Genomic DNA, 10,372 nt, shown 5'->3' on the forward strand with positions numbered 1-10,372 from the left:
CGCAGTGTGCCTGCCAGCTTGGAGACCTCTGTGTGTGCCAGAGCATTTCATTAATGTTTTTGTTATTTTGTGTTTTGTGGCAAGAATAAAATTTCTCCTTTGCCCTACTCATTGTAACCCTACGGTGGTATGTCCTGCTTATAGGCAGGCTAAGGATCTATTGTAGGACTTATCTAAATCTAGATTCGATGAGGAGGTTGGTTATGTACTAATCATATGGTCAAAAGACTCACAGATTCCACTTCAAAAGAAGCACAGGGCAATAGATTAAAGTTTGAATGTAGCTCTTATTCAAATTAATTTCCTTATTTCCTTGTTCAACATTCAATATTTAGTTCAGTTCACATAGCATTAGTACCACTGATGTTAACAAATCGGGCACAACTTTTGAGATCTCATGAAACAAAACAAAAGGGAAAATCCTTCAAAGAAAAAAATTGTTACCCTTGAGTGCACTCAAATATTTTAACTGTCCAACCACCCCTTCAATACTCAGCATCCATATCAAACCACCCAATGGAACCATTGCAGCGCTGTTAGTTGAGGCAGTGGACCAGGGAACCAGGCACCAGGGCAAAAAGAGAGGAATCCAGCTTCGGTGGAAAGAACACCAGGGATCCGTGACCAGAAGAAGCCTAAAAAAAACGGTCTACACAAAAATGTGCATAAAATCAATTAATGTTCAACTAAATGTCATTTTTTCCATCTTTTCATCATTTAAGAGTCCATATGTTCAATAATACAACTTAAAATTAAAATCAACCAAATGGAATCGGAACAAACAAAAGTACAGAATAGCATAGTAACTCAAAATTAACATACTTGACTCAAACTAAATTATTTCCTTTCAAAATGCATGTTTCATTGTACCAAAATATACAACAGAATTTACCTGTGTGGTAACATCCACTGCTATTGTAGATAGCCAGACTGTTTTTTTTAATCCACTGTAAACCAACGAGATAACTTCGTTTTACAACAGGTGTCGTCTAAATTTCAATGTAGTTCAACCTCGAGGATTTATTTCGTTTTCTAAATCAATTTCAATCTTAATATTTACTTCTGCTCTGGCTCCCGTTTTCCAAGCTTTTTTCAAGGCAGCTCGAATGACAGAAAACAGCAGAAGAAGAACGTTTCATTGTGCACTGCCACCTAGTGGCGAACTAGATATTGCATTTTACCCTAGTTTTACGTGTTTGCATTAAAGATCATTTCAGGAGTTTACTGGGCAAAATTGACAGGGTTACATCATCATCTGAGTCCTCTGTTGAGATCACACCCTGACAATTTTCTGAGATACTGAGTTTGGGATTTTCCTTATTTGTCAGTTATAAATATCAAAATTAAAAGAAATAAACATTTGAAATATATCAGTCTGTATCTAAGGAATAAATATAATTGACAAGTTTCACTTGGAATTAGTTAAATTAATAAACTTTTAGATGATATTCTAATTAAATGACCAGCACCTGTAGATAGATATATAGATGGATGAATGAGCATAAGAAATACCTTTAATCTTTTTCACAGGAGTTTCTTCTGCTCATCAAGTCTGCATTTATTTGAACAAAAACAGGAAAAAAAAATTATCTTGTGAAATGGTATTACGATTTAAAATCGTTTAAAACAGTTTTTCTATATTAATATACATTAAAATGTAATTCATTTCTGTGATCAAAGCTGAGTTTACCAATCTATAAGGCCTCTAACACTAGCTTGCTCTATGTTTTCTATTCTATCGGTTTTATTTTTATTTATTATACAATAAAAAAAAACTTTGTTACCTTTACTGCGTTTACAAGCTAACTGAGACTTGTAATAGTACTTATATATATCATTGCTCTTTTGTTGATTTTGACTGCTTCCATTGTCCTCATTTGTAAGTCACTTTTGATAAAAGTGTCTGCTAAATGAATAAATGTAAATATATATGGAGCGTTCTGGGTTTTTTTAAATACTGTAATATGGTAAAATATAATCTATCTGACTCAATCTGGAACAGGTTTTCCTGTTGACCATGTGCTGTTTTAGTTATAATTTGAAGGGTATTGGAAACACAGCTATTATGATGAATTGGTACACATGACAGGAGAAAACAACATAAACCAACTGTGCTGCACAAATAAAAAAGTTAATTTGTTTAAATAAAATTGTATTTAAATTGTTTAAAAGTACACATGTAGATATTTAATTTAATATTATAAAAATACTGTCATATTAAAAAAGTGCAATATATTGTTAGAAACACTATAATATAAGTACTGTATTAATAATTTAAGTAATAAGTGGAAACAACAATGCGTTTCACTTCGTAAGGTCCACGCACTCGGTCCAAGGAAGGTATCTGGAGGTGGCTGGAGGTTTGTCTGTGACCAGTCTAACCATTCTTCGCCTTTGCCTTTTAGATATTTTTCTCAGCCCACCACATCTTTGTTATACAAGGAGTATGTAGACAGAGACCTTAAACCTTTGTGATAACTTTCTTTTTATCCTTCTATTAATTTATATTGGTGGATTATCCTAGTTTAAGTTTTTATGGAGATCTTTTGAGGTTCCCATTTTGCTACTTTCCAGTAGAGAAGCACAACTAGCAATTAGGTACCTTGAATACCCCTTTTCATGATTGGTTGCACCTGTGTTTTCAGTCTTCTTCTTCTTCTTCTGTTGAGTTTTATGGCAGTTTACAAACAAAGTGTATTACCGCCATCTGCTGGACTGAGGTGCAGTTCATTTTGGGTTTTAAAAGAAACTGAATAAAGCAAAAAAAAAATCCTAAATCCTACATGCTAACTGTGTATCTTTGATGAATGCTACTATAGAGCTATTTATGCTTCCTGACCTGGGCTCTGCCAATAATGTTTCCAAGGAGAATACTTTCTTAGCTGTATTAACTGCCCTTTTCAGTATTTCTCTTTCTCTATTAAACCTTCTACATCTTAAAAGAACATGCTCCACATCTTCTCTCTCTCCACAAACCTCACAATTCCCAGATGGATGTTTCTTTATGATAAATAAATTGCTATTTAAACCAGTGTGTCCTATTCGTAATCTGTTAAACCAAACCTCCTCCTGTCTATTTGTGTAACTGGTCCTTTTCCTTGATATTTCTTGTTGTAATTTATATAAATGTCTACCCCTTCTCTCCTGATCCCACTCAGACTGCCACATTGCATTCACTTTTTGTTTGATTATTACCTTTATCTCTGACTTACTAAGTAGAACATTTATTTTAATTTCCTCTTCTTTTGTTGCCTCTTTTGCAAGTTTGTCAGCTTGTTCATTCCCTTCTATACCTTTGTGTGGTGGGACCCATACAAACTGCACTATTGTTCCCTGTTGATTAATTGTAAACATGATTTGATTGATTTCATTCAGGAGGTCCTGTCTACACCCTGATTCACCATTCTGAATAGATGTTAATGATGACATAGAATCAGAGCAGATAACAGCTTTAGGGAGCCTAGCCTCTTATAGCCATTGCAATGCAATGATAATGGCTACCATCTCCGCAGTATAGATAGATAAATGATCAGTAGTTCGCTTTTTGATATATATCTCTGATTCAGGAATATACACCCCAATTCCAGTCTTACCCTCAGAATCCTTTGATGCGTCTGTATATATTTTTGCAGTATTGTAACACATATTCTCAATATACTGCCCTACCATATCTTTTGTTTCTATGATTACCCTGGGAGAACAAAACAACCAAGGTGGGGTTATTGCCAGAGGCAAGGTCTTGCTACAATGTATATCCTCTATCTTTAACTGATTTGCTAATCTGTTGGCATCCCACCCAAAGCTACATATCTGCGATCTCCCATATTCCCAACACTCACTTAGGACTTCCTTAGTAGGGTGTGATGAATTATGTCCTTTTAAATTGATCCAATAAGCCATACACAATTTCAGGCGCCGGAGGTTTAATGGCATTTCTTCTGTCTCTACTTGTAGCGCTGGTACAGGAGATGTTCTAAACGCCCCACTACATATTCTTAGACTTTTAGCCTGCATTCTGTCCAGTTCTTTGATTTGTGTCTTTGATGCAGATTGGTACACAATACATCCATAATCAAATACTAATCTAATCAAAGCAATATAAATTCTTTTAAGGGATGTTCCTGAAGCTCCCCATTTGTACCCTGTTAAACATTTCAATACATTATTTCCCTTTTTACATTTTTCCAACATTTTTTGGATATGTTCCTTAAACGTTAATTTAACATCAAGCCACACTCCCAGGTACCTAATAGTATTAACTTGCTTTAATAGTTGTCCATATAGCTTTAGTTCTACATTAGGGTTATTTCTTTTCTTTGAAAAACAGATAACTTATGTCTTTTCCACTGATAAATGAAAACCTCATTCAAATGCCCATTTTTCAACCTTGTTAATAGCTAGTTGCATCTTAGCTGTAATGTTTTCTATATTACGCCCTCTTACCCACAAAGCTCCATCATCAGCATATAATGCTCTGTTTATTCTCATATCTTCTATTGACTCAAATATGTCATTAATCATTAGGTTGAAAAACACTGGACTACACACACTGCCCTGAGGTGTCCCATTTTCTATAGAATATGTCTTGGAAACATTAACCCCAACTCTGACTTCAATTGTTCTGTCTTTTAAAAAGTCCCTAATCCAATTGAACATCTTCCCACCTATGTTCATCCTATTCAGCTTGATCAATAATCCCTCCTTCCATAGCATATCATATGCTTTTTCTATATCAAAAAAAGTAGCCAGAACTACTTCTTTATTATTTTGTGCTTTCCTTATCAGATTCTCCAAACAAACTACAGGGTCCATTGTTGTTCGACCACTGCGGAACCCGCTCTGATGTTTAGACAGTAGATCTTTCTTTTCAACCTCATACATTAACCTCCTAACCACCATTCTTTCCATTAGTTTACATAAATTCGACGTCAATGCAATTGGTCTATAGCTTTTAACTTCAGTCCTGTTCTTTCCTGGTTTCCCAATAGGAACCACTACAGAGTGTTTCCAACACAAAGGTAATTTACCTTGCTCCCAGATCTTGTTATAAAGTTTTAGAATTACACATTTGGCTACATCATCTATCTCCTTAATCATTTTGTAGCATATACCATCCTTCCCTGGTGAAGTATTCTTGACCCCATTTAATGCTCTCTTAAGCTCAAATAAAGTAAACTCCTTATCAAGTACGCTCTCACTATCTACCTTTTTCCCTAGTAATCCTTTATTTTCCTCCATTACTTTAACCCTCCATGATACTTCTCCATCTGTTAAGTTTTTTGAGCTATGAACCTTGACAAACCCTTTAGCAAGCATCTCAGCTTTCTCCTGATTAGTCACTGCCTCAACTTCATTATTTTTAATCACAGGTATAGAGAATTCCCTTCTCATTCCTCCCATTTTTCTAATCATGCTCCAAACATCACCCACTTTAACTTCTGCCCCAATCTTACCACAAAATTCACATCAATATTTCCTTTTTGCCTCTCTTACAACTTGTTTAACCTTTGCCTGTGCTCTTTTAAATTCTATTAAATTTGTATATGAATGGTTTGACTTTACATTTCTGAAGGCTTTATTTCTGAATTTTACTGCTTCCTTGCATTCATCTGACCACCAAGGTACCATTTTCCTTTTCCTCATTCCAGAAGATTTACCAATAACCTCTTCCGCTGCCTCACACAATACATTTGTTATTTTTGAGTTTAATTAATCAACATCACAACTCCTATCTGATATTATCTCCATCATCTTACCATTCACTTTATAACTATACAACCCCCAATTTGATTCTCTCATTTTCCATCTTGAAAACCAGTTATCTTCTAGACACAATTTTTGATTCCCAACACTTAACCAGATAACATAATGATCGCTGCCAAGAAAGCTTTCCTTAACCTCCCACTGACTAACCCCTGCTATCTGATCAGATACTATCGTAAGATCTAACGCAGATTCTGTCCCATGATATGCATCAAATCTAGTACATCTTCCATCATTTAAACATATTAATTTATTGTCATCCATAAATTCCTCAATAGTACTTCCATTTTCATCCACTTTTGTTCCTCCCCACAGAGTGTTGTGAGCATTAAAATCTCCACATAATATTACCTTTCCATTTTCGCCCTCATACATCCCATCTAGCATTTCTCTCACGATTTTTTTACAAGGATTATAAAAGTTGATGATTTTAATCTTAGTTCTACCTATCCATATATCCACCAGGACTACTTCTACATCTACCAGCACATTCAATTCAATATTTCTATAATTTATCCCCTGTTGAATAAATGTAGCCACTCCACCTCCTGTAGTGTCCCTGTCTTTGCGCACTACTGTATATCCATATATAATGAAATCTAGTGTTGGTTTTAACCATGTCTCCTGTATACAAATAATATTGGGTTTGACTTCTAATTCCTCAATAAAATTCTTTAGCTCCTGACCATTAGCAATTACGCTTCTGGCATTCCACTGAAGAATGGACAGAGTCATAATGTTTGTGACTCCTCTCGTCCAACTTCGGCTAGTAGTAAATCATTGATGCTATCTATAGTTATTTCCCCCACACCAATGTATTTCTGCGCTGCTTTTATTATGATTTTGATTTTCTCAGTTTTGCTTGTTGTTTGAGCAGAGCAATTGATAACTTCTGCTATGAAGGCTATAAACTTTACATTGTCCACTGCAATATATTTTGACTTAACCTCTTTTCTGGTCTGTCTAATTTCCTGAGAGTACCATTGCTGATTCTGTCCAGATATTCCGGGACCAACTCCTGCTGTTAACTCTGCTTCTTTTTTTCCTTTAACTTGTTTAATTGCTTCGGCATATGTTACCTTTTCCTCTACTTTAATTCTCTGAACCTCTACTGCGCGTTTGTGCATCTCACACCCTTTGTACGCAGCACTGTGCTCTCCTCCACAATTACAGCATTTAACTTTAACACCTTGCTTACATTTACCATACTCATGGTCCTCCCCTCCACACTTGCCACACCTGGCTTTTCCTCTACATACTGCTGCTATATGCCCATATTTTTGACATTTAAAGCATCTGAGTGGGGGTGGGATGTACTCACGTACTTGGTAGCTCATATATCCTACCCTAACTCTTGTCGGTAACGTCTCCTCTCTCATGGATAACAGTATGGATAAACTCTCCTTTTTAATCCCGTTTTTATTATACATTAACCTCTTCACTCTTTCTACCTTAGCTCCAGTCACATTACTCATAATCTCATCATTAGTCAACTCAGTTGGGACCCCTGTGATCACTCCCTGCACTATTCTTTTCTTCTCCCATAATCCACACTTGATCTTTTTCCCCTCCAAGATCGTCATTTTAATCAAAAGGTCCTTTTGTCTGTTATCAACACATGTAATGATTAAACCTCCGTCTCTTAATGGCTTAACTGACACAGTTCCTACAGCGTTGTATAACGCTTTTGATAGCTTCAATGGATTCAAAGAACATAGCGAATCAAACTGTAGTTTTACCTTTATTTCTTCCTGTTGTCTTACATTTCCTCCAGTGTTATCCTCACCTGACTTCAGAGATTTAGCATTTAAACTATTATCACTATTAGATCTTCTTCTCTTTTGTTTTTTCCTAGAAATAACTTTCTCCCATCCACGATTTGTTTCTCCCGCTTCCTCCTTCTCCATCTCACTCTCACTCGTTTCTGCTACGTCACATCCTCCCATTACCGTAAGTCGGTGCATCAACCCAGAACGCACCTCAGTCCCCACCTCGGGCGCAACCATGTTCCTCGCTTCGGCCTGTCACACCGTTTTCAGTCTAATGTTCGCTGAGCAATTTAAATCAATTTTGAGTTGCAATCAATCAGCATTAAGTGACTACAGGTATTCAAATCACCACAATTTAAGGGGTGGCCAAACTTTTGCACTCTATATTTTGTACATTTGATTTTATTTCGTAAACCTCAAAACTGCTACATTATGATTTTTTGTCTGAAAAACATCACATTGTCCAGCTTTCTCTAAAAAATGACTGCCATATCACTAAAAAAAATCTTAAAGAGAGCTAATTATTATTCAGCCTCAGAGTGGATCCCAAACTTGTGCATAAATCTTATATTAAATCTTAAATCATGAATATAGATATGAATTTGAAATCTTAATTTGCATGTCCGATGATGAACGAAGGTCTTACGGGTTTGGAACGACATGAGGGTCAGTAAATAATGACAGAATTTTCATTTTCAGCTATCCCTTATTGGTGTGTGGCCAGCCTAACAACGTGTCCTAACTACACGTGAGGCAGCAAGATTCCTGTGACAAACAATTTGAGGGTCCGCTAGACAATAGAGCATCACAGTCCCACCCACAGCCCGAGAGAGCTCTGGTGCCGGAAGTAAATTTCCCATTCATTTCTCCCATTGACATTCGGAAAAATCCGTATCTAAAGAGTTTTAGAGCATGTGTGAGGATAATCAGCTACGGCTGAACTCATAAGTATATAACATATAATTTTGAGGGAAAAAATTAAGAGAAAATCCAAAAAAAGTCAAAGGTACAAGATTGTGTACATATTTTCATTTCGAGCGCAGGAACTACTCATCCCATAAACCACTGCGCCTCATTGAATTCGACTGAAGCCACAACCGCGAACGAGCCTTTTGAGCAACTTCCAAATCTGATGACGGCCGTGCAAACTTTTTCTCCAGTGAATTTTATTTTATATAGTGAATGTGCAGTAATAGCAGTTCTTTCAGTATTAATCGTGTAAATAAATAGTGTTTTATGTAGGTATTGTGTATTGATTTTTTCATATTTATCATCGTGTATTTTATATTGTGTGCATGTGTGAAAGTGGTTGACGATAACGTCAGTGCTTTGTACCTGACAGCAATCACCGCTCAGTCGTCAACACATGTCGTTGCCATTACACAAATGTTCAGTAAATGCACAAAAAGGTATGCCTAGGCTAAATATTGTTTTGACCGTGGCATTATAAAATGCTTGATATGACTCATACCATATAAAGGCTACAGTAGCCTAGCTAAGTTACCAACCTCCCTGCAAAACTCTCATGGCAGCCAAGGAGATCATGATTGCACTGAGAAGTCTACCGTGCAAAAACGCAACACAGGTTTTTATTTATTTATTTTATTAATGATCTTCACTGACCTTTGCAGGGTTTAACCAGACGGTTACACGAGCTCCACCAATCAGATGCATCACTGTGGGATTGTGGGATTGTTCAGGATTGTGGGTAATGAAGTACTTAGCCAAGATATCACGATTAAAAGGCATTTATATCAAAACAAGGTTAGTGCCCCATGAACCTTTGGCATTTATATAAGCATATACTATCGCTTAGTACAGCCGTAGCTGGTTATAAGTCTACCATGTATGGTTACGTTTTTATGGCTTATACCCGAGCTGTCAATGCAGAAATTCCATTGAATTTTTTCTTCCGGCACAAGCTGTTAGTGTATAGACTGTGATGCTCTATACAACACAATAGAATCAATCAAATTTTATAGCCAATCAAAAGTGTTTCTGGGTGGGCTTTCTTTGGAAGTGTACTGCACTCGCAATGAAATGGGTAAGTTTAAAATTAATTCATAAATATGACACCTTTTTTAACATTAAATGCTCATTGTGAGTGACTGATATATTTGCTATGGAATATTCTCGCTGGTTTGTAGTGAGTTACAGTTTTTACGTACATCTTTGCTTTTATTTATTTTCAGAGCTGAGGTAAGCTATCTATTGTTCTTTGCAGTATGGCTGTAAAGGTCACACAAAATGATATTCATCGCTGTCAAAATTTGTATTAGGGTTTCACAATTGTAATCGTGATTAGAAATCTGATTAATTGTGCAGGCCTAGTTTGCATGTTGTGGTTCCAGCTGCTACTATGCAGGAATAGAAAACGTTTCTAAAATAGAAATGTTGCGTGTTTTGCGTTTAGTTAGGACAAAACAAGGTATGATGGTAAAGATACTTTTTATTGCAAGTCACATGAAATGTCCAGGAGGGGGGGGGGGGGGGGGGGGGGGCAACTAAGCTATTAGAAACACTGTAATATAAGTATACTAATAACATCTGAATTTAAGTTTTAACTTAAGTTGAATTTAAGAAAAAAAAACAATCTGTGTGTTTGTTTGACTTATATAGTCAAATAATTAATTTGGCACACTAAATATGTTTCATAGTCTCGTTAGCAGTTATTTTCAGTGCACAACTAGACAATATGTCTTTAAATATTAAAAAAAAACTCTGAATACTGTTTGATTGGTTTGCTTTTATTGTATAGTTTTTCCAGCACTTCTGACACTGGCATTTAAGCAGGACTTTTATTTTGGTGGGGTGATGTGACATCACAAGGCTGCTTCAAG

At 36.1% G+C, this 10,372-nt stretch overlaps 1 long non-coding RNA gene across 1 annotated transcript; it reads right to left on the reverse strand.

Moving 5' to 3' along the window:
- Nucleotides 1-316: 316 nt before the first annotated feature.
- LOC113093531 (uncharacterized) lies at nt 317-1,123 on the reverse strand. The gene is made up of 2 exons (XR_003287741.1): nt 893-1,123; nt 317-649 (listed from the first exon to the last, which is right to left on the reverse strand). It is a non-coding gene; the product is annotated as an uncharacterized LOC113093531 (long non-coding RNA).
- Nucleotides 1,124-10,372: the final 9,249 nt, after the last annotated feature.

Source organism: Carassius auratus, unplaced genomic scaffold, assembly GCF_003368295.1.
Source record: "Carassius auratus strain Wakin unplaced genomic scaffold, ASM336829v1 scaf_tig00215075, whole genome shotgun sequence".
Taxonomy (NCBI): domain Eukaryota; kingdom Metazoa; phylum Chordata; class Actinopteri; order Cypriniformes; family Cyprinidae; genus Carassius; species Carassius auratus.